General features: G+C 42.5%; 1 long non-coding RNA gene across 1 annotated transcript in view; it reads right to left on the bottom strand.

The window, feature by feature from the left end:
- Positions 1-25,728, bottom strand: part of LOC115835954 — a 242,463-nt gene that overhangs the window by 128,355 nt on the left and 88,380 nt on the right. The window contains exons 2-3 of the long non-coding RNA XR_004030929.1: positions 17,643-17,783; positions 12,878-12,998 (exon numbers count right to left, since the gene is read on the bottom strand). This is a non-coding gene — a long non-coding RNA (uncharacterized LOC115835954). The remainder of the gene's footprint in view (positions 1-12,877; positions 12,999-17,642; positions 17,784-25,728) is intronic.

Raw genomic sequence — 25,728 nt, 5'->3', positions numbered from 1 at the left:
CATCTTTCAACAGTATGTAACTACTGATGTATTTCAATGAAGCTAATTCCTGTTTGTTTGTTTTTTTATCTATTTTCACTTACACTATCAATGAAGAAGTCCTATTTTGCAAGTCCCACTGGGAATCTTCTCTTACCATCCACTTGTTCACAATGATAAATGGTTTCATTGCCAAGCAATTTATTCAGAGGGAAAAAATGACACTCAGGGCACACACAAACATAAATACCTTCATTGCTTGGAAACACATCTGGGATAAGGGGCACCATTTTTCTCCCTCTCATAGCATTCCCACCTAGGCTTATAAATAGTAACATTTTCCCTCTCTTTCCAACTTTTTCTTTATTCCCATGATGGGAAAGGAAGTGTCTAGCATTCAGTGATACAATTTTTCCCTACAGAGCAGAGGAAAAGAGTCTCTTACCTAGCCCTCTTCCTTGTGTTTTTTTTTTCTCTCTGGCATCCACCTACTCAAAACACACACATATTTTTAAGCTTCTGCAGGGGGACAGCTTCAATCCCAGATGGTTACTTTCATTCTAGGAGAGGATTATAGAAAGTCTGTTCAGACTACAAATGCAAAATGGGTTCCCATTCTAACTTCACCAATAATTAAGCTGGTATTTGATCTGCCCCATTTGACCCCAATGTACTTCTCTCAATTGGCTCTAAACTCAAAAGTGGGAGAAAGGTATAATATATTGGCCCCTTAACTCTTAAAAGGCTTTTGTGTTCTGCAAATATGGTAGATTAGAAAAATGGCCACAGATTAATCTCCTTTCCATACCCACAGCCTCACAAGGTAGTGTTTCTCACCAATAGTTGGAGTTTGGGTCCATGCCTTGAATGTGGGCTGACTAGTACCTTGCTTTGACCAGTAGGACAGGGGCAAAGGAACAAAAACAAATACTTGAAAAGTACTTGGTCTTGTTCTCACAGGCTTGCTCTCTGGCTATTCATGGAAGCCAGCCACCATGTGAACAAGCCCAGGCTAACCACCTGGAGGATAAGAAACCAACATGGAGAGTGAGCTCAGATATGCCAACATCAAGACCGGGCTAGCTACCGCAAACCAGCAGGCCCTTGCCAATCCACCAGCAGGAATGCAGATGCATGCACAAGCCCAGTCGAGATCAACTGAGCCCAGCTCAGACCAAAAGAACCACCAGTTGAGCCCAGCCCAAACCGCCAATCCACAAAATCATGAGCCAAATTAATGGCTGTTGCTTAAGCACTAAATTTTAAGAGAAGTGATACAGTGAAGAAAAAAGCATCAGATGACATTGCCCTTTGGTTGCTTTCTGTATCGGTGTGCTCAAGTGTCAGATCCAGCTGATCAACCTCAGTGAACATCCTGTTATCCTCTCCTTGAACCACCTTTTTAATACTTATCAAGAAACAGGAGTAGAACTCGGAAGCCCTTATCTTGGGAGGCTCACCAGATTCTAGACGGTAAGTCTTAAAGCACTCAATGGAACTTCTGGCATATAGTCACTATTATCATTATTGTTATTATTGCTTTGCAGATTAAAAATGCTCTTTCTCAAAATAATCTGACAGGGAGAAATTCTTGGTGGACATTTTTGGCAAGTTGGATAAAGTAGCGGTTTGAATTCAAGCCCAGCATTCACCGTTACGGACACTGCCAAAAAGTTCGTAGCATTTCAGCAATTTTCACTCTTCTGAAAGAACTAGGAGGTGGAAAATTATCCTGTTTCCCAGTCAAGAAAAAATGTTTTTGTAGACTGTTGTACACAGTGACAAAACCTTGTCTGTTTCTCCATAAGCAGAAATCTGTAGATACCAGGAAATATAGCAGAATTCTTCTGAGGTTTACTAGTGTGTAGACAGCCTTACGATTGAACTGGATTCATAATCCTTGCCTTGCTGACACAGATGGCATCAAGAATGCACAGCCAACCTCATTAACTCTAGGACAAAGGGGATTATACAAAATAAATTAAACTCAAAGAGTCTTAGAGGATTCTGGGCCTCCTTGACACACATCTGACCTTGTGTGCAAAGTGAGTTCTGGAAACAATAATGGGGTTTGTTACTTACCTTTCTGAGTCACAGTTTGGGGACCTGTTGCCAAAAAAAACAATGTTGAAATGATTAGATTGCTAAAATCATGCTGTCATGCAAAGACAGCTCCAACATTTCTATTTCTTTTTTAAGTCAAACAACAGCAGGCTCCTCACTGAAATGTTACATTTCAGCAGAATTTCAATTTACATTTTTCATTCATTTGCAAAATTTGGATTTATTGCTTTTTTAAGGAAGAAAGCAGTAATATTTTGTGGAGGGAGGCAGGAAATGAGACAAATAATTTTTTGTAAGACTTGTTTGTATGGTCTGTCCATATGAAAAAAAATGAAATTCCCATGCAATAAAATAAATTACAAGCAAAAGTTTGTTTATGTATAGTTCCATGCATGTTTCTGCAGAGAGAAATGATAGCTTTTATCAGCTGATCAGAAGGGGGAAAAAGGATTAAAAGTATTTATCAGAAAGAAGAAATGGGCAATAATACAGCAGTTAAAAAACGTGTTCAGGGGCCAGCCTTTTTTACTTTTTGCCACTTACTAGTAGAGTGATTTAGGAAAATAAAAATATGTCTGAGTTTTATTAGTAAGAATGTGGCTAATAATGCTTATCCAATAGAGGAGTTGTAAAAATTTGATCAGATCAGATATATAACTGGGATATAGTAGGCACTCAGTAAATAACAATGTACTTTCTGTCCTCTAATTGAGCCCCTTCTGTTATATTTAAAACCTTTCACAATCCAAATCCAACACAAATTCTCAAGAGATTTATCTATCAACACTCCATATGTTCTTGTCATATATCCCAGCAGCCCTGGCCTGCTATGTGGTTTCTTTCAACTTCCCTAACCCCTTCTTACCAGTAAAATAGGTACCTACCTCATGGAATCACCATGAGGATCAAATGACATTATATATACAAAGAACTTGGACCAGGGCAGAGTGTATGATAAGCACTCAATAAATGTTAACTAGATATTACATTTATTATCCTCCTCATCATCATTACATACCTCACCCTGACCTCTCCTTTCTCTGTATCATCACAGATGACACTTTATTTTTCTCAGCTTTCCTACATCCTGCTCATGTGTAAGTCTCAATTCACTGATCCCTCCCAGGAATGGTTGAGCCACCATGCCCCCGATCCACGTGCCTCTCCTATCTCACATACCACATCACTCTATGGTTCCCTGCTCATCTGTCTGTCTCTCTAGCTAGTCTGTGAGCTTCTAAGGGCAAGAATTGTGCTTTATTCATCTCTGTACTGCCAGGGCCCAGCACAGAGCCTGGTTTATGGCAACTGCTCAGTGAATAATGGTGCAATTGAAAGAAAGAATAAATGTATGGATTCTATCTCCTTCCAAACAAGCATAGTTCTTATTTAATTTCTTCATTTAACTATTTTAGTTTTTAGTGGAAAAAAATGATTTAAACTGGTGTCTTAATCCATCCATTCAGGCTGTTAATAACAAAATACCATAGACTGGGTGGTTTATAGACCACAGAAATTTATTTTTTACAGTTCTGGGAAGTCCAAGATAAAGACAGAAGAATAGTTGGTGTCTGGTGAGGCCTTTCTTCCTGGCTCATAGATGGTGCCTCCTCACTGTGCCCTCACATGGTGGAAGAGACTAGTCAGCTCTCTGGTGTCTCTTTTAAGAGCATTAATTCCATTTATGAGGGCTCTAATCTCATGACCTAATCACTTACCAAAGGCTTCACCTTTTGATACCATCACTGATATGGTTAGGCTTTGTGTCCCCACCCAAATCTTATCTTGAATTGTAAGCCCCATAATCCCCATAATCTCCACGTGTCAAGGGAGAGACCAAGTGGAGGTAATTGAATCATGGAGAAAGTTTCCCCCATGCTGTTCTCATGATAGTGAGTGAGTTCTCACAATATCTGATGGTTTTATGAGACTCTTTTCCCTTCACTTGGCACTTCTTTTTCCTGTCACCTTGTGAGGAAGTTGCCTTGCTTCCCTTTCACCTTCCACTATGATTGTAAGTTTCCTGAGGCCTCCCCAGCCATGCTGAACTGTGAGTCAATTAAACCTCTTTCCTTTATAAATTACCCAGTCTTCGGCAGTTCTTTATAGCAGTATGGAAACGGACTAATACAGTAAATTAGTACCATAGAGAGTCGGGTGCTGCTATAAAGATACCCAAAAATGTTGAAGCAACTTTGAAACTGGGTAACAGGCAGAGGTTGGAACAGTGAGAAAGTTTGTAACTTCCTAGCAACTTGTTGAATTCCTTTGACCAAAATGCTGATAGTGAAATGGATAATGAAGTCCAGGCTGAGGTGGTCTCAGACAAAGATTAGGAACTTCTTGGTAACTGGAATAAAGGTGATTATTGCTATGCTTTAGCAAAGAGACTGGCAGCATTTTGACCCTGTCTTAGAGATCTCTGGAAATTTAAACTTGAGACAGATAATTTAGGGTATCTGGCAGAAGAAATTTATAAGCAGCAAAGTGTTCAAAATGTGACTTGGGTGCTCTTAAAAGCATTCAGTTTTATGCATTCCAAAAGAGATGGTTTGGAATTGTAACTTACGTTTAAAAGGGAAGCAGAGCACAAAAGTTTGGAAAATTTGCAGCTGACAATATAATAGAAAAGAAAAAAACATTTTCTGAGGAGAAATTCAAGCCAGCTTCAGAAATTTGCATAAGTAATGAGGAACCAAATGTTAATTACCAAAACAATGGGAAGTATGTTTCCAGGGTATGTCAGAGGTCTTTATGGCAGCCCCTCTCATCACAGGCCTGAAGGCCTATGGGGAAAATGTTGTTTTCTGGCCAGGGCTTAGGACCTTGCTGCCTTGTGCAGTCTCGGGACTTGGTGCCCTGTGTCCCAGCCATGGCTGAAAGGGGCCAACATACAGCTCAAGCCATTGCTTCAGAGGGTGCAAGCCCCAAGTCTTGACAGCTTCCATGTAGTGTTGGTCCTGCAGGTGCACAGAAGTCAAGAATTGAGGTTTGGGAACTTCCACCTAGATTTCAGAGGATGTATGAAAACACCTGGATGTCCACGCAGATGTTTGCTGCAGGGGTGGAGCCCTCATGGAGAACCTCTGCTAAGGTAATGTGGAAGGGAAATGTGGGCTCAAAGCCCCCACACAGCATCACCAGTGAGGCCCTGCCTAGTACAGCTGTGAGATGAGGGCCACTGTCCTCCAGACCCCAGAATAGTAGATCCACCAACAGCTTGCACCATGCACCTGGAAAAGCCACAGGCACTCAATGCCAGCCCATGAAAGTAGCCAGGAGTGGGGTTGTACCCTGCAAAGCCACAGGAGCAGAGTTTCCCAAGACCATGGGAACCCACCTCTTGCATCAGTGTGACCTGGATGTGAGACATGGTGTCAAAGGAGATCATTTCAGAGCTTTAAGATTTGACTGCCCCACTGGATTTCAGACTTGCATGGGGCTCATGGTCCCATTGTTTTGGTCAATTTCTCCTATTTGGAATGGATGTATTTACCCAATGTCTATACCTACATTGTATCTAGGAAGTAATTAACTTGCTTTTAATTTGACAGGCTCATAAGCAGAAGGTACTTGCCTTGTCTCAGATGAGATTTTGGACTTGGAATTTTGGCTTAATGCTGTAATGAATTAAGATTTGAGGAACTGTTGGAAAGGCATGATTAGTTTTGAAATGCGAAAAGGACATGAGATTTTAGAGGGGCCAGGGGTGGAATGATATGGTTAGGCTTTGTGTCCCCACCCAAATTTCATCTTCAATTGTAATCATCATAATCCCCAAAATCCCCATGTGTCAAGGGAGAGACCAGGTGGAGATAATTGAATCATGGGGTGGTTTTCCCCATGCTGTTCTCATGATAGTGAGTGAGTTCTCTCACAAGATCTGATGGTTTTATTAGGGGCTCTTCCCCCCTTCACTTAGCACTTCTCCTTCCTGCCACCTTGTGAAAAACGTGCCTTGCTTCCCCTTCACCTTCTGCCATGATTGTAAGTTTCCTGAGGTCTCCCCAGCCATGCTGAACTGTGAGTCAATTAAACCTCTTTCCCTTACATTACCCAGTCTCAGGCAGTTCTTTATAGCAGTATGGAAAAGGACTAATACAGTTCCCTCGGAGATTTGAATTTCAACAAATGAATTTTGGGGGGATGCAAACATTCAGACCATAGCAAGTGATTTAAGCAAAAGGGAATGCATCTCTCAATTAAGAAGTCCAATAGACAGCTCCTGGCATACCTAGATGCAGGTATTGTACCCACCTCTAACTCTGCTTTCATCCATGTTGGTTTCATATTGATGCAGCCTCAGTCGTGCTCCCTTTTGGTGGCCAGATGGTCACTGGTGACCTCAGACTGCATCTTCCCAGACTGCTTGTGCCAAGGCAAATAACTTATTCTTCCCAATAGTTCTATAAATGTTCCAGAATTGAAATTAACTGGCTAGATACCCTCCCCTGGAGAAAGGTAGTAGGAACTCCATATTCTCTAAAAGACTAGTTGCTTCCCAAAGGAAATTGGGTGTGGTTACCAGAAGAAGAAAATATATAGGCTCAACAGGCAAAAATATACTTGTCTATCACAGGTTCCCTCCCTGTCTCTAGTCCTGCTTGCTCCTAAATTTTCACCTAGAGACTTGGGCTTCCACCAATACTAACCACCTGCTTTCTTCTTCTCAGTTTGTGGTAGCCTCTGTCTTACAATCTGTGACACTTTGAGAAGACCCACTAGCCACCCTCAGTCTGTGCGCACACGGCCTGCTTACTTAAGTCATATCTGTGCAGCTTCCTGATCATACTCAGTGCTGGAGTTTTAGAGGTCTCAATACTGGACACCTCTTTCCTGCCCTGGTGCAAGACCAACTTAGAAATAAGCAAAAGATTCAGGCAGTTGGGATTTTAAAAGTTCCCTTCCCCACAGATAACAGTTGTTGGAGAACAAGACATAAATGAGTAGCAGCAATGGGTTTCCTAGTATTGCACATTAGAACTGGGCAGACTTCTCTACCTGGTCACACAGAGTGCTGAAAGCCTGCTGGCTTCCCCATGGAGCCTGCCCCAGAAAAAAAAATTGAAAACATGAAAACAACTCTACTCCTACAGCATTGAGGAGTAGAGTTGTGCTTTCTGCAGGCAGGAAGGAATAAAGAGAAAAACAGAAAGTGGCCACGCCAGGGATGCCTAGTTCCTTCTCCCAAACTAACCAATCAAGTAAGTCTCTGCTCCCCCAGAGAAGGAGTGATGGACGTGTGAGGGAGAGATGCCTGTGTATTACACCAATGCATGCTCTTCTGCATGCAGTGGGAGACAAGAGTCCCCCAACAATCAACCTGGGTCTGGCTTGTTTGTGCATCACTGGTGCTGTAATCCTGACAAAGAAAGCACCGACTTTCCAATCATGTTCTCTTTGCAAGCAGTTGGAAGTAATCAATAGGGATGTTGTCACTCTTTGGACACCCCCAGGAAGATCTCACCTCCAATTCCACAAGTAGCAGGATGGGGCATGGGAAGAGGCTGAAGGGGAGGGGGCAAGTAGCTGACCCATTAAAATCAACTTGATGGCAGTTCCTTTTGTCTTCCAAAAAAACAAAGTGTGTGTACTGCCAAAGATTTTTGCTGACTCTTGGCTTCTTTGCTTTTAGTGCTATTGTTCACCCTGGGGATTTATGGTAATTCTTATTCCCTAAAAGATATCTCTGTAAGAATGCCCGTAAATTTAGGAGGAATTGTTTCGATTTTCCTTACTAATTATTTTGCCTCTCAGTTATATATCAGCAATTTTTGAAGTCATAGGATGTTTCTTAGATACAATGGAGTATGAGACACAGGGCTCTGCGATCCAACAGATACCTAATTAAGAGTAAATCAGGTAAAAGCACAGACAGGGAACCTACTGCACACAGAAGATTGCTCTACCTGCCATGGGAGGCCGGGGGGGAACAGAAAAGTAGTGTCTGACCTTGAAGCAATAGCCATTCCCAAGGCTACTTCCATGAATACAAAATGACTTAGGAAAGCAAGCACATTTTAATACAGCAAGTTTTGTTCGGGATATTTCCAACTATATCAGACAGGGGTCTCTTGATGAGTACACAAGGGAGGCTTTTCTTTCTGTTCTCTATACAAGAAAAGCCAGTGTAGAGTTTTCTATACAAGAAAAGCCAGTCTAGTCTTTTACTGACAAATTATTTTGTTTGCAAACCATGAGCCATGAATATCATACAAGCTAATTATGCTTTTCTTTTTTATTTTGGCTGCCAGGGAGCTCAAAACCAATATTCAACCCACTTCTAACAATTGTATAGGCACTTGTAGCAGGCATTTTACATAATAATCTTAGGTTTCCTTGGTTCTCCAATCCTAATGGTCCCTTCATCCTAATTTGTTCATCCATTTATGGTGGCCTGCTCACTGGGTTACAGAGTCCCTGGCCTTCACAGGTTCACAATTTTAGAAAGTGGCCCCAGCTACCTTTCTCTGCTTCTCTGCTCAATTTCAGAAGATGTTTGTCATTATAGAAACCTGGAAGCAGCCCATGCCTGGAAACAGGTAAGGGGTAGCTGAGATAAGGAATGTTCTTGACTTTGGGTAGAAGAGAAGAGACTAGAAAAAAACCCCTAGAACAAAGGCTGAGAGTAGAACAGAATGTGCACAGCCAGGAAGGGTAATAAGCATTACAGAATTGAGTAGACGTCATGAACAAGGACTTCCCAGAGCCTGGGTTGAGGTAGAGGGACAGAAAAGGATGGGGGTACTTACATATGCTGTGGAAGATGCATCACTGGGAAGGAGAACATATATTCCATGAAAGCAGGAGACACACTTTCTTGCCCATTACTGTCACACATGCTAAGCATGGGATTGCATTCAACTGATATATTTTCAATGAACAAATGCCTCAGTAGGGATGGTTCATTCGTGATCTGCTTCTCTCTTGACACCTCTATACCTTGAATTCAACCTTCCTTTCATTCTCTGATGCAACAGTGCTGGAGAAGCAAAGTAGATACAGTGACCTAGAATCAACAGTTGCAATATTAGTGAGTCCTCAGCATGTTGGACTAGCCAATGTACCAGGGGAGAGACTGATGCCATCTTACTTATGATTCTGCAGAGCTTAGCAGTTTAGCACACAGGCTCTAGATCCAGACATCTTGGATTCATCTCCCAACTCTGATACCTGGCATCTGTAGGACCACAGTCAAGTTATATGAACATGAACACTCTGTGCCTCAATTTCCCCATCTGTACAACGGGGATAATAACAGTAGCAACTGAATAGGACTGTTGTGCTGACTGACTGAGCCAAGATATGTGCCTGGTATATAATAAATACCATATAGGTGTTAGTCACTATTTCTAGCTAAAGACCTGGTCAGCTATGGCTCATACCTGCCTGGTGATGCTATATAGACTTTATTCTTTATAGTGGAGCAGACACTGGGAGCCAGGGTGATACAGAGCATGGGAACAAGGTACAGAGAAAGGGAAGAGGTCAACAGAATAGGGTATCAATGAGGATGGGGTCAGGAAGGACAGAGTGCACCAGCAGAACATGCATCTGGGAGTGTACCCCTCCGAGTCCTCATTGGCTGGGATTCAAACATGAGACCCAAGTCTCCAGACAAGACTGGAAAGACCAAGTCAGAGGGCCAAACCTGGAGGGTCTGGCACACAAGGAAGAATCATTGGTTCTTGGCTCCTTCCCAACATTCTTCTGGGGAAAAAAAAAATCCTTAGTCCTTCCCTGGTGTTTTTCAAGGAACCACCATTCAACTAGTCATGTAGGCAAATACCTTAGAACTACCCTAGAGTTATCTCTTGCCCTCATCCCCAGAATTTCCACTGCCAAAGCCTGATCTACACCCAGCTACTTCTCTCTATCTCTGCTACTGCCACCTGGGCCAGGCCACCATCACCTCTTGCCTGGGTAACTGGTCAGACCCTGCTTACTGGTCTCCCCAGACCTTCCCCTTCTCTCCACAACCCACTTTCTGAACAGCAAGCAGATGGATGTATTTTTTAGTGTAAATCTAATCACACTTTCTTCTACTTAAAATCTACACTGGCTTTCTGTCACCCTTGGAATAAAATTGATGCTTCTTCCATTAACCCATGAGGGCCTCAATCATCTGGGCTCTGCTGATTTCACCCTTCGACACGTTCCCTCTCTTGTTCCATAATTTAGCTGCATCATTCTTTTTTGCATTTCCCAAACATGCTAGACTATTAGCACTCTGTGGCCCTTTGCATTGGCTGATCCATCTGCTTAGAACTTTCTGATTTCCAGTCTTTTCCCCCTAGATGGTTCCTTTTTGTCATTCAAGCCTCAGCTCAAATGGAAGACCTTCCCTAGCCACCCATGCTGGGGAAGCATCCAATTCCACTTTATCTCACCCTCCGCCTCCAACTTCATGGCACTGAAAACTAATAGGAATGTTCTTGTTTGTTTGTTTACTTTTTCACTGTGCCCCCAAGTAGAAGGTGAGCTCTACGGGAGCAGGAATTTTACCTGTCTTGCTATCTGCTATTTCTCTAGATCAATACAGTGCCTGGAACAATACCCAGCACGTAGTAAGTGCTAAGAAAATATTTGTTGTATGAGCAACTTAATCAATCAGAATGTGCCCCAGAGCCTGGGGTGTAGTCTTTAACCCTCTGTAATAGAGCAGACACTGGGAGCCAGGGTGGTACAGGACATAGGAACAGGGCTATAGAGAAAGGGAAGAGGTCAACAGAATAGGGTATCAATGAGGATGGGGTCAGGAACTTGCATAAGCTTGCAGGTAAGTGTAAGGAGAGAGAGGACACAGAGACCAGCAGTCAAGCAAAACATGAGCAGCAATGTTCAACTGGATTGCAAGGCCACTGCCTTGGAGATGGAAAATCTATGTGTGAGGGGAGGTCAGGGCAGCTACTTGGATGGAGCATGTCAAGCTGACAGAGAGCCCATTTGGTCCATCCATCCTATCAACAAATCTCTAGGAACTTCTACCATGAGCAAGGCAGTAAAGTGAAATTTGTAAAAGACAAAGAAATTAGTGCACTTCGGTCCCTGCCTAAAGTAGGCTCCTGGGCTACTGAGAACTCAAGTACAGATGTGGTACTGTGTGGTAGGTACTATAACATTCAGAGTCTAAGGGAGCACAAAAGAAGAATTCCTCCCTCAAGTCCACTCTGGGGCCAAGGAAGGCTTTGCAAAGAAGGGGGCAATTGAGCTGGGCATTGATGGCCAAGGAGTTCCAGGGAATGACATTGAAGCTGGGAGAGTAGAACACCTGAAATCCTGTGAAATCCACAAAATTCGTTCCCTGGCTTGTTGGCATTGTGCTTCCCCAGCTAAACACCCCCGGCTACAAGGTCTGCCAACTATCTGCCTTTTCAAATCATGCCTTTTATCTGAAATAGCTTTGAAGCTCCCTGGGCTTACTCTCTTCCATTGTTCAAAGTAACTACTGGAAACGCTACCTCTTGGCAGTGAACCGTCACTCTGATCCATCGCCAGTGGGAGGTTCAATTGGTACACCTTTGGAAGAGTAATTTAGAAGACTGTTTCAGAAGTCCTTTTTAAATGGCTATGAATTTATTGTTCTGGATAATCCTGTTTTTGGAAATCTATCCCAATGAAATGATACTAAATTCAGAAAGAAAGATAAAAGCTGTATGTGTAAGTGTTCACTATATATACTAGTTATATTAAGAGCAAGCTAAATGTTCAGTTATAAGGGAATTAATATTTTTCAATGGTTCATGCAGTGAAATATTATTTAACCATCACAAAGGGCACTTTCTTAGAATATATAAGAGCTCAGAGAAATACTGCTAAAATAATGTTATGTGAAATAGGATTTCAAGACTTATGGGCAATATGAACACAACTATACAAGAAAAGTATGCTTTTGTCATCTTACGACAAAGGCTGGGAAATGAGTAGGAGGAATGTTACATGCTCCATTACTGCATTTTAGGGGGTGTTTATCGGTGATATGCAGGAAGCACTGGGACTGTTTAAAAGGATTGGGTTAATGTGCTGTTGAAACCCAAACTGAAAGTGGCTCTTGCACTTGGACTTTAAGTGCCCATTCTACTGATACAGCTTGTCTTCCCCTTCTGCCACCCAGACCCCACACAGAGAATACAAGCTTCCCCAGGGCATGAAAAGAGACAGAGACTGAGAAGGAGAGAGAAACATAAACCTAGCAACACAGACACACAAACACTCTCAACAACAGGGAACTCAGAGGGATGACACATTAGAGATACATTGAAGGAAGCAATATTGTCCATGGAAACCAGCTGATAAAGATTTAACTCTTAAAGCAAACTTGGAGCAAGTGCCTAAGTGATGACTCTCAATGAACTCATGCCAGTTAGAATGTCTGAAAACGGGAGCCAGATCTTCCAATACTCCAGTCTCCCATACTGAGCAATGTGGAACTCTCAGGAGATTCCACATAGCATATCCTCAAAGACACTGATGCCAACCAGACCTGAATTTGGATAGGTCTACCAATCTCACTGGCCAAGAGCTCACACCAGTTCCTCAGTGTGGGGAGCTGGAGATCAATAATGGAATCCACTATTTGGTGTTTGTTTATGCTGTGGATGTTATGACTAAATTTTGTATGTCTCCTATTCGGGAAGAATTTTGGTTTAAGCCATTCTGTTATTTTTACCTTTAAAAATAGAAAGCAAGGCCGGGCACAGTGGCTCATGCCTGTAGTGCCAGCACTTTGCTAGGCCAAGGCAGGCAGATCATGAGGTCAGGAGATCGAGGCCAACATGGTGAAACCCTGTCTCTACTAAACATACAAAAATTAGTTGGGTGTGGTGGTGCGCACCTGTAATCCCAGCTACTCAGGAGGCTGAAGCAGAAGAATCACTTGAACCCGGGAGGCGGAGTTTGCGGTGAGCTGAGATTGTGTCACTGCACTCCAGCCTGGCAACAGAATGAGACTCCATCTAAAAAAAAAAAAAAAAAAAAAAAGCAAAACCTTTCTTACTCTAGATACATAGATGTGGATACTTGAAATCATTGTAGTCAAGATAATGTTATCTAAAGCCACAAAACCAAACAGAACATAAAAGTAAATCTCCTTAAAGACTGTGGCTTTTTAAATGCTTATTTATACTGGGTGTAATATATATAAACATATATGTATGCAGGAGAAAAAAGGTGGTTAGAGAAATGTATTTGGGTGTTAACAGTGATTGTCTTTGGCCGATTAAACTGAATGATTTGTTTTATTTTGTTTTCCATGTTTCTGATTTAAACCAATTTTTCTTGATTCTCATGTATTACTTTCATATTCTCAAAAGGAAACCTACTTCTCACATAGATTCTGTTGGAAGTTAATTTGCAGGGTGGGGTAAGGGGGTTTATAATGCTATTCCATATTCCACCATACAGTTTTGCTGGCAGACAATTCTCATCACACAAGAGCTGTCCCCCGGCTGCCTACATGCATTGCTAACACTTCATTTCTTTGTGTTTCCTGCTCTACTTGGACATAAATATGCCTGGCTCCAACCCCCACATTGCCCAATGCCTTCAACTCAGAATGTCTATATTCTACCAGCTCTATCCCTAGACTTGATCAGGGGAAATTTATGAGCCTAGGCCAGCAGTTAGTGACCCAAAATCAATGATTCTGGCTGCTGTTCCTATTGTGACCTCAATCCCTACACCTAGTAACTGGGCCATTCCAGGTATGAGCCATGGTAGATTGATTATAGCGATGCCCTCAATTAAAGGTCTTCCTGTATCTATGCCCTTTGCAATGGGATATTGAAGTCCCCACCACCCAACCACACACACACACACACACACACACCCCTAAAGATGGTGTCCATTTTTCTTACCTCCTTGAATCTGGGCTGGCTGTGTGAATTGCTTTGGCAAACAGAATGTGATAGAAGCCTAGGCCTAAAGAGGATTTATCCACTTCTGTTCTCTCTCTCTCTCTCTGTCCCCCACTTCCCTCCCTCTCACACCTCTGCCACACCATAAGAACATGCCCAGGTAGCTTGGGACCACACCCAAACTAGCCTGCTGCAGGATGAGAAGAGAGCCTACAGCCCACTATGCAGAGAGAGAGCCCTTCCAAGATCCACAGACTTCCTACCAAGCCCGTAGATGACCGCAGAAACTACATGAGCCCATCTGAAAGCAGAAGAACCTCCCAGGTGACCAGCAGATTCATGGCCAATAACGTTTCTTGTTTTCAACCACAGTTGTAAGGTGATTTGTCACGTGGCATTATTGTGTCAATACATTGTGATACAGAGTTGATACTCCAGTTCCAATGATTGTCTTTTCTCCCAAATCATCTAAATCTCTGCCCAAAATGCAGGTCCATGCCCCAGTATCCAGAGAAACTTGAGTCTTGCCATGGCCCTAGAGTGCTCTCTGCTTTGGCCCCAGGGTCTGCCTGGCCAGATCCTTACCCAGCCCCTCTTATCAAGACTTTCCAGACACAGTTCCTCTCTGGGCCACTGACACCAAGCTCCATGTGACCTTGATAGTGACCATTAACCTCATTCACTGTGCATAGAGCCCATCCCACAGCCTGTGAACATGGATATACATGAAATGCTTAATGATAAGCACTAAATGCAGAGTGATAAGAGCAATTGGGAAAAAGAGGACACCCATGGTTATTAAGCACACAGCCTGTGCCAGACACCATAGTCAATGCTTCTGCTTATCCCATTGATACAATGTCTCTAGTAGTAGATGTTATTATCCCCATTGTGATGAGAATATTGAAGTTCAAAGAGTTTCAGTAACTTGTTCAGGATTGCACAGTTAATAACTGGTACAAGTATGATTTAAAAGCATGTTTGATTCAAAAACTCTGCTCTTTTCACAGTTGCCACGAGTATCAGTAAGCTATTGCTGAGGAAAAGTCGACCACAAAACCTCAACATCTATTTGTCACTGGTCTGGGGGATCAGCTGGAGTTTGGCTGATCTCAGCTGGGGTCCCTCATCCATCTGTGGCCAGTGGAGGTAGGGGGAGTGGTGGATCCACTCTAGACCTGACTCTAGAATGTCCTGGTGGAAGCAACCTAGCTGGGATATAGCTTAGCTCTACATCCACAGAGGATGATCTCTCTCATCCTCCTACCTCCTACCTACCAGCAGGCTAGCCCAGGCATGTTTTTCTCCTAGCAATGGCAGCAGCACAAAGGAGCAGAAAGAGACAAGCAAGTGCTCTTGAGGCTTGGACTCAGGGCTGGCACACCATCACTTTGTCTTTTTCTATTAGCCAAAGTGAGTCACATGACAGAGCCCCAAATCAAAGGGTGGAGAAGCACGCCTACCTATAGGTGGGGAGAGCCCTGCTAAGTTACATTGCAGAGGCACGGATCCAGGGAAGGGTGAAGAATTGGGCCTATTAGTTAAACTTAGATATCATGTCCCCTTATACCTGTGAGATGGTGGCAAATGTGAATCCTGCAAAGCAATGTCTTGTGGGTCAAGAGCATGAGCTTGGAAACAGACTGGCAGGTTCAACTCGTAGTTCTGCCACCTTTTAGCTGCATAGACTTGGTTGAATTACGAACTTCTCTGTATTTCAGTGACCTCATCTATAAAATAATTAAGCCAACCTCTTAGCATTGTTAATGAAGATTAAATATAAAGCACTTTGTTTATATGTATTATATGTACAGATAACATGATTGCCTATGTAGAAAACTCCAAAGAATCAACAGAAAAGTTCCTGGAACTAGTAGGTAATTATAGCATAATTGCAGAATACAAAGTTAATATACAAAAGTCAATTGCTTTCCTATAAAGCAGCAATGAACAATTGGAATCGAAAACTGAAACATACATAGCACTTAGTAAATGTGAGCTATGATTACATAAAGAGGTTATAGGCACAGAGAGCAGGGTGCTTCCTCTTCTGTTCTTCCATTCGTTTGTTTCAATCTAAACCTCTTTAGCCCAGTTTCAGCCTCTAGCACTCAACATTGGTGTATAATCTCAAAGCACACTGATGAGTATTCTCTGTTATTGACCTCATTTTCCTCATGAAAAACTGAACTCTGGAGGAGATGTGGGCTTTATATAAGGTAACAAAGTAAGCATCATCATCACCATCATCATCACCATAATTATCACCATCATAACCCTGGTCTTCAGGTTCTCGGTCTCCAGGCTCTTACCCAGCCAGTGAGCCATGCTGCTCCTTTAAATAAAATGAGGGGTTTGGAAAAGAAGATGAAGAGAAATCCTCGGGAAATTTGAGAGAAATTAGTAAAGAAAAAGAAAATAACATCCTTTTACCAGAGTTTTCCTTCTTAACCCTGACTTGGAGTTGCTCTTTGCTCTGGAGGAGAGCTCTAGATGGGTTGGGAGATTTGGATCTCATTTGCAGTATTTCTCAAAAGCAGTTGTGCAAACCCAGGCAAGTCATTCTGCCTCTTTGGGTGTCAATTTCCTCCCTTGAAAAATGAAAATGATGTCTCCCTGTCTGTCTTATCAGTGGATAAGGAAAATCAGATGAAATGATGGATGCAAAGGGGCTGTTCAAACTATAAAACATAGCATGGGCCGGGCACGGTGGCTCACGCCTGTAATCCCAGCATTTTGAGAGGCCAAGGTGGGTGGATTATGAGGTCAGGAGTTCAAGACCAGCCTGGCCAATATGATGAAACCCCATCTCTACTAAAAATACAAAAATCAGCCAGGTGAGGTGGCACACGCCTGTAGTCCCAGCTACTCAGCAGGCTGAGGCAGAAGAATTGCTTGAACCCAGGAGGCGGAGGTTGCAGTGAGCTGAGATCGTGCCACTACACTCCAGCCTGGGTGACAGAGTAAGACTCTGTCTCAAATAAATAAATAAACAAACAAACAAATAAATAAATCATAGCATGAATGTGACCATAAGAAAAAAAATGAAAAAAAAAAATCTCCAATGAGGTTGCGGCCTAGTCCTTTGCGAAGACATTGAAATTTGGTGTCCTGGTGACTTTCTATATGGTTCCTAGGGAGTAAAGAACATGTCATCTACACGCATCCCCTCAAGAACTCATTAATTGCACTGCTGGGTACAAACACATGCATACACATGAAAATCTATCATTTATGGTGCTCTAATAATACCTGAGTTTTGCAGCTCAGAAGAAGTCCAAACCAGAGACTTGCAGGTACCTAGTGGTCCAGTGGAGTGATTGTGCACCAAGGCTTTGAAGCAAAGAAGAACTGAGTTCAAATCATTGACTTAAAGTCTGATGCTCAGATGCAGTATTAGAGAAAAGAGGGCAGGGGATGATAATATCAACCTCATGGAGCCATTGTGCCATATCAATATATATAAATATTTAAAATGAGATAATGTCTACAAATCTCATTGATTGAGAAAAAGAAGAGGGAGAGTGATATCTTAAGTGCCAATCCCTTGGTGTGTGTTACCTCCCTGGAATCCTTATAGAATTCCTGCATTGTGGTATCAGTCTCTTTCAAAGCTTCCAGATCTTTGTGTGTCTCATGCTAACACCTCTACAAATAGATGGACCAAGGCTGTTAAAATGCTGCCACAGATCAGCGGGCTCATGGAAGGAGCCAGGAAAGGCTAAGGAAGGGAACAGCTCATACCATCATGGCACCCAACAGTTGAGCAGCAAAGGCTGTGGCAAGAATAAGTGGAGATATTCTGAATCTTCAGCTCCCAGAGTCCCTCCAGATTTGCTTAGAGACTCACTCCACTCTATGGACCACAGGCACCTGGAGCACTTTCTGTGACAAAAGAAAACAAACAGGAGGATAAGTAAGAAGTACAATTTTAGGTTATTACAGAAGATTATCGCAAACAGATAGACCTAGGTCTAAATCTCAGCATGCAATTTACTAGCTGGATGGACTTAGGTGGGTCCCGTGACCTCTCTGAGCCTCTTATCTATAAAACAAGAATAATCAAACCTACCATAGGATTGTGCTGAGGATTAAAGTACATGTCACTTGTAAAACATCTAATCCAAAGCTGGTGCTTAATATATGTTAGTACTTTCTTCTCCTCTTTCCTCTTACTTCTTGCATGTGGAATAAATTATCAAATTAAATATATTTACATTAAAGGCAACATCCAAACAATAGAATTCAAAAGGAATGTAGGGAGAGGAAAAATTCACAGTATCCATTCCTTAGAACTTCAGTCCTTATTTTAAAAATAGATTATTACAAACCAATGGGTACTTTGAGAAAATTGTGTCTAATTCTACCCATTTTGAAGACCGGAGGATGTAGAACTGATGCCCAGAAAAACAAAATGGCTTGAAAAAATTCACACAGAGAGTTACAGGCAGATGTTGTATTAGAACCCAGTGTATTAATCAGCTTCTGCTGCATAATAAACATCCATCAATCTCAGCAATGTAAAACCTCCATTATGGATTCCCAGGCACCTACTTGTGAATTAGCTGGGCCATGATAGCCAAGATACTCTTCTCAGGGCAAGAGAAGCCCAAGACAGCTCTACCGCCAAAGCACATTTCGAGCCTTTTCTTACATCATCTACTAACGTCCCATTGCCCAAAGCAAATCACAAGGCCAAGCCCCTCAGTAATGGGGTCAGGGAGTATGCCACATTCAGGGAGGATGACTCAGCCCAGGGTGTTCTTGTGGGAGTGGTGGGAGATAGAGAGAGAATATAAATGCCTGTAGTAGAGGCAGGTAACATGCAAGGGTGAAGTGGGCCAAGACTAAAGGCAATAAGGAGAGGCAGGTCATGTGGAACTGTGAGACCATACCTTCAACTCCAACTGATTGTTGCTAGATTGTACCTTTCAAGAGATGCTGACATGAAGATCTCTATAAAGAAAGCTTCCTCCATCTTAAATCAATGAGCAGGACAACAGAACAAGCTGATGGGCCACACTTCCTCGAGCCCTGCTCTTCACCACACTACCTGTCCCTAAGGTTCTCGTTGGTCTTTCTGTGACTGAGGATCTCAGTGTGAGTCCCTAGAAATATTCACAAGAGTCAGATCATGGCAACAGGTGAAATGGCAGCCCTGCCACATCGTGAGTTGACAGTATGTAGCAGGTGTCCTAAGATTAAGCTGAGTGGTTTTAGGGAAGTAGGGGAAGGAGAAGTCTTACAAATTTAATTCTTGGAGGCAAGTGTCTTTCTTTCATCAGCGCTCCAAGCTACAGCAATTTGCACAAGGAGCAATCTGCACATTTTCATTCCATCTGTCTTCCCAGGTTATTAAATATTTCTTGTCTATGCTAAGTTGAAAAGTTTCTTCCAACATCTGGAATTTTTACTATCTGAAACTGTTTTGGGGAACTTCATTGTATTCTTCTGCTGACAAGTAAAAAAAGAATAATAGTAATAAGATGATGATGATGGTAATAATAGAATAACAATGAGTCACCATATAATGAACCTTGCCCCATGCCAGGCACTTTTATAAGCTCCTTATATGTACTGATATACTGGATTTTAATTATCCTATAATATAAATATTGTTCTCCATTTTACAGGATAAGAAACTGAGACACAGAGAGGGGAAATAATCCGGCTAATATTATTCAGTAAGTAAAGACATTCATTTTCCCCAATAAACAACTCTTACCAAGCAAGTGACCCACCCTTCAGAAAAAAATCTGATAACATCCAAAATTGCCTTTATGAGTCACAAAGACAGTTATTTATTAAATCTCTACTCTATGGTCAACATATTTTATTCAATTCTCACAATAGCACTATGGGGTGTGCCTAATCCCCATTTTCTCCATAGGAAATTAAGGCTCAGAGATTTGCAATCATTTCCCCCACTATCTAGATATAATTTGGAAGAAGAGGCTTTGAAACCCACATCGGTCTGGCTCCACTGGAAGACAGAGCCTCAAATTTAGAAATGAGGCTGTGATATTATATGTATATATTGGTTTTTGCCCACAGTTCCTGGCTCATAACTCACAGTTTTTTGTTATGATGTTGGGGTGTTTTAGGCCTCAGAAGCAGGCCTCAGAAAACAGAATCTCTCTCTCTCTCTCACCTTCCCCTGCCCACCTTTCACCAGCTCAAAGCAAGACTCCATTCTTCCCCTGCCTTTCTGATTGAGACCCTCACTCCACAGAGGATCCTGCCTCATACTCTGGAGGGGAGGATACTGCAGAGAGGCCCAATCATATTTTGACGTGGTTGTCCATGCTTCAATCATGCCTGTGCAAAGTAGTCTCCATAAAGGGCCCAAGAGGACAAGTTCAGGAAGGTTTTGGATAGCTGAACACGTGGAGGCTCCTGGAGGGTGGCCCGCCAGAGAGGGCACGGAAGCTCTGCACCCTTCCCCCATATCTCACCCTATGCATCTCCTATCTGTATCCTTTGTAATATCCTTTATAATAAACAAGTACATAAGTGTTTCCCTGAGTTCTGCGAGCAACGCCAGAAAATTAATCGAACCCAAAGAGGGAGTCGTGGGAACCCCAACTTGAAGCTTGTTGGTCAGAAGTTTGGAGGCCTGGACTTGTGACTGGTGTCTGAAGCAGGAGGAGGGTAGGGGAGCAGTCCTATGGGACTGAGCCCTCACCCTGTGGGATCTGACACTGCTTCCAGGTAGACAGAAGAGGTCAGATAAGAGATCTGAAAATGAAGAGATCGCATCTGCTCTGACAAGAGGGGATATGGGATGGTTTTGCCTGGGCCCTAAATCCAAAAAGCATTTTAACCAATCAACCCTTAGATACAGGGTGTCCTTAGAGGACACCCAGCTGGTGTCTGCTGCAGAATTGATTGCTTATTTGTTGGTGGGGAGAAACCCTTCACATTTGGACACAGAAGTCTTTTGTCTGTATTGATTGTGGTGTTGAGTAAGAGAATAGACAAACACACTTTGAGTTTATGGGTTTTTTTCACTCACAGAGGCTCACAAATTCTTACTTACCTTCCCTCCCAGGCCTTCCCTCCCATCAAAGTTCCAGACTTATCACAGCCTCCCCGGAGCCTAAGTGAGAGATCCTGAAAGTCAGGTCCTGCCTTCCTCTGGCCTAAGCTGGAGATCCTGAAAGTCATGGTCCTGCCATGACCATGATAAAAGGTCGTGGCCTTTTTATGTCACCAAGTGTGGTGCCTGCTCCTTCACATGCTTGGAGAAGGCTATGACCAGGTCTGCTCTCTGCCCTCTTGTTATCCTCAACTTCTCTTCAACAGCCCACATCCAGCGTGCCTTTTAATACTGCAATAAGGTCGATCTCATAAAATCATGGGCTTCTAGAAACTTTGGTAGCATAATGAAACTTAGAGATGATCTAGTCTACCCTCTTAGTTTATCAGAGAAATTATGAGGCTTCCTGAAAATGCCAGCCCACACTGATCCCTAACCCTCCACACTCTCTTTTGTGTGGATTTTATTGTTGTTGTTGTTGATACCATGCATATGAGCACTACATATTTGTCTTATATTTTTTATGATGGTCTTCTGTGTATCTTGTCTCACAATGACAACATCAAACAATCAGACCTTCAAGCCAGAGGAGCCCTTATAAATTCACTGGGCAGAGTACCTTCATTTTCCTGCTGAAGAGTTGAGTAGAAAGAAGGACCAAGACTCACCCACATCCCACCACCTCCAACTGGAGAAGCACAGACCACTGAATTTTAAGACCAGCCCCCTTGTACTCTACCAAAAGTGGGTGACAACTTCCATTGGCTTTACTTCCTAGGGTTGTTCAATAAAGATCAGTTGAATAGAGTGTAGAGATCATCACCCATTCAAGGTAATCAAACCAGCTCTGAAACCAATAGGCCCAGCAATGAATGCTTAGAGGCAAGAGAGACTGTATGGAAGAATACATAGGTGCAGAGTGAATACACTAAAAATAATACTAGCTAAAATGTATTGGGTCCTCAGCAGTTGGCATGTATCAACTCCTTTGATCCTCACAATAATCTATGAAGGAGGTTGATACAATTTGGCTGAGTCCCCACCCAAATCTTATCTTGAATTGTAGCTCCCATAATTCCCATGTGTTGTGTGAGAGCCTCGGTGGGAAATAATTGAATCATAAGGGTGGTTCCCCCATACTGTTCTCATGGTAGTGAATAAATCTCACGAGATCTGATGTTTTTATAAAGGTTTTCCCCCTTTCGCTTGACTCTCATTCTCTTTGCCTGCCATCATGTAAGACGTGCTTTGCTTCTTCTTTGCCTTCTGTCATGATTGTGAGGCCTCCCCAGCCATGTGGAATTGTGAGTCCATTAAACCTCTTTCCTTTATAAATTACCCAGCCTTGGGTATGACTTTATTAGCAGCATGAGAATGAACTAATACAGAGGTATTATTATTATCCCTGTTTTACAGGTGAAAAAACCAAAGCACACAGAGATAAAGTACCCAAAGTCACACAGCCAAAAAGTGGCACAGCCAGGACTCAAGCCCAGCCTGTCTGGGTGCAGAGCATGTGCCCACAATCCTTGCACCATAGCCTCTTGATTAATGCATCTCCTGTCACTGTTAGCTCATTGAGAGCATGGGCACTGTCTTGTTCACTACTTTATCCCCAGCACACAGCAAGGCAGCCAGAATTGAAAACTTATTGACCTAAATCAAACTGAACTGAAAAGTCTTTTATCACATGGCCAGGAGAAAGGTGCCATCATCCACTTGTTAATAGGGTGATCCAAAGAAAGTAGCTTGATCTCAACTCCTCTCAGTATATATAAATGGGAATGGTAGTAACACAACATTGCATTAACTCCAGTTGTATTTAAGATAATGTTTATAAAGTGCCTGGCACATGATAAGTGGTCAACAGTGGTAACTGGTGTTATTAATGGTGGCAGGGAAAGCAAGACAAGAAAATAAACTCCACTGGTGCTGGGACTATGTATGTGCTCAGAAGAGGTCAGATCAGAGATCTGGAAATGAAGAGATCACATCTGCTCTGACAAGAGGGGAAATGGGATGGTTTTGCCTGGGCCCTAAATCCAAAAACCATTTTAACCAATCAGCCCTTAAATACAAACTCTCACATGAATCTCAGAGTCCATCTAATTTATGTAGGGAATAGCCATGCTCTGAAATCCAAAGACATCTGGACTCAAGGTCTGACTCTATCAAAGACTTGCTCTGTGACCTTGGACAAGTCACTCAGCCTCTCTGGGCCCCTGTTTCCTCATCCATAAAATAAGGCATTGGAACTAAATGATCTCTAGGCCTCTTTCCAGCTTTGCTTAATAATCATGCCAAACTACTGGAAACAAAATGTCTTTCAGCCCATCTGGCTCCTTGGTGGAAGAACCAACACAGGACTTTATGAGTCAGGGTTTGGGAGCAAGCTCTAAATGGAGATGATAGCTTTGGGGAGGTTTTTGTTTATTGTGACCATAACTCACAGTTACATGGTGTTTTACCATTCACAGCACCATTATCTGTAGATTCTCATTTCATCTGCTCTACAGCCCCATGAATCTGATCATCCTCACTCTGTAGAAGAGGAAGCTCATTCTAAGAGTGTATCAGGAATTTGTTCAGCTGCAAGTAACAGCTGGCCTGACCCATGTGGTTTAAGAGGAGTTTATTTTTATCTAGAATTAGTCAGGGATGGGCCAGGCAATGGTGGCAGGACTGGTGTCTCTGGTTCTCTTGCACTTTCTTTTTAATCACAAAATGATCCAGACATCACATCCATGGTCAAGGCAGGATGCAGGGAATGAATGAACTAGTGACAACAGCCTCCCTTCCCAGGAATCAAGACTTCCCCAGAACCCCTCCCAGCATCCTGTTTGCTCATATTTTATCAGCTCACACTATCACAGCTTTGGCCCTAGTTGCAAGGCAATCCACCATGGTTCTTTTACCTGCCTGTGTTAGTTTGCTAGCGCTGCCATAGACAACAAAATATCACAGACATGGTTGCTTACACAACAGACATTTGTTGTCGTACAGCTCTAGAGCCTGGGACGTCCAAGATCAAGATATCAGTAGCATTGCTTCGATCTGAGAGCCGTGAAGGAAACCTCTGTTACAGGCCTTGCTCCTTGGCTTCTAGATGGTCATCATCTCTCCGTTTCTTTGCACTTCATCTTCTCTGTCTGCATGTCTCTGTGTCCAACCTTCCCCTTTTCACAAGGACAGGAGTCATATTGGAATAGGCTCCATGCTAATAACCTAATCTTAACTTGATTACCTCTGTAAAGACTCTCTCCAAATAAACTCACATCCCTGAGGAACATCAACATATGAATTTGAAGGGGAGGGGAGCACAATTCAACCCTCTGTAGTGGAGGCAGCTAGGCAGTAGGGTATTGGCCAATAAACAGTGTCTGTCTTCGAGAGTTAAGAAATGTGCTCAAAACTAGTAAGTGGCAAAACTGGGACTTGAATTCAGCTCTTGACTAGAAGTTTAGGGCTCCTTCTCCTAAGACCTCCTACCTCTCATTTAGCCTCTCATTAACAGGAGACAGTAGTTCATAATGGTGCAGAGAACACGCTCTGGATTCAGATTCCCTGGGTTAAAATCTACACTCACTGTATGACCTTAAGTAAGTTACCTAACCCCTCTGGCTTCAATGAAAGGGGAAACTCATTCACGATTTAACAAATAAGGATTGAGTTTCTTGTCTGGCACTGTTCTCAGTGCTGAGAGTGACCACAATAGAAATAAAAGCACCTATTGAATAGTGTTATATTAATTTGATGAGACAACTCATGTAAATAAAATATTTAGTTCTACAGTATTAGTAGAACTAATACTACTAATACCAGTGGTACAGCACATAGCAGGCATTCAAGAAATGTTATCATTATCATCACAGTAATTGTCATTAGCCACTCTTCCTCTCTCCTCTTTCTGGAATTTCTGAGATTGTACTTTACACTCTGGTCACTGCATATATCCGGACAATGGATGTAGGTCAGCCGTGAACACTACCGCTGGCAGACACAAAACCACAGTGTGCAAGATACCCTGGAAGCTGCCTAATACTCCACCATGAGATGTGTGTTTGCTGGCCCAGAAGTCTGGAGAAGGAAGCCACTTTCCCCTTGATGCCCAGCAGAGCAGAAATGATGGAGGGGCCAAGACCAGTAGCCTCCAGCAATCAAAAGACGATGGGGCTATCACTGCAAGTTTGGCGGTCATGGGGAAAGTGAGCCAGAGAGAGAAGACAGAACTTGAGACCCTCTGGAAAGATAGTAATGGAAAATAAACGATTCATTTCATAACACTGGGTCCAGAATATGATGTTTCAACTGGGACAGTTAAGGTCTGTATCAAATGAGGAAAGGTGGGACCAGATGATAATGACCTCGGAAAGAAAGGAGGAAGAGAGCTAATATTTAGCGTCATTCTACTACGTGTCAGACACTATATACCACATCTCCTGAATCCCCATGACAACCGAGAGAGGCAAAATGGTATAATAGATAAGAGGGAAAGTTATGAGAACTGTCAGATAAAACCCAAATATGAGTTCCAGCTTGGCTATTTGCCAGTAAATACTGTGCTCTCTATGGAAAATTACTTAACCTTTCCGAGTTGGTTTTCTTATTTGTTAAGAATGGTAATGACCAACATACCTAATAAATTTTAAAAATGAAGGTACATGCTTAATAAAGAGTAGTTCCTGCTTTTATTATTTTTTGTTCTTTTTCCTATTATTACTGCTACCATCTCAACTAGTAAGTAGATTTTTGTGCCAAAATTCTGAATAATCCTGACATTCTGCTAGAAAG

The sequence above is a fragment of the Nomascus leucogenys genome, chromosome 7b (assembly GCF_006542625.1).
Source record: "Nomascus leucogenys isolate Asia chromosome 7b, Asia_NLE_v1, whole genome shotgun sequence".
NCBI classification, from domain to species: Eukaryota; Metazoa; Chordata; class Mammalia; order Primates; family Hylobatidae; genus Nomascus; species Nomascus leucogenys.
The sequence above is the reverse complement of the archived record's forward strand: the minus strand, read 5'-3'. Positions and strand labels throughout refer to the sequence as shown.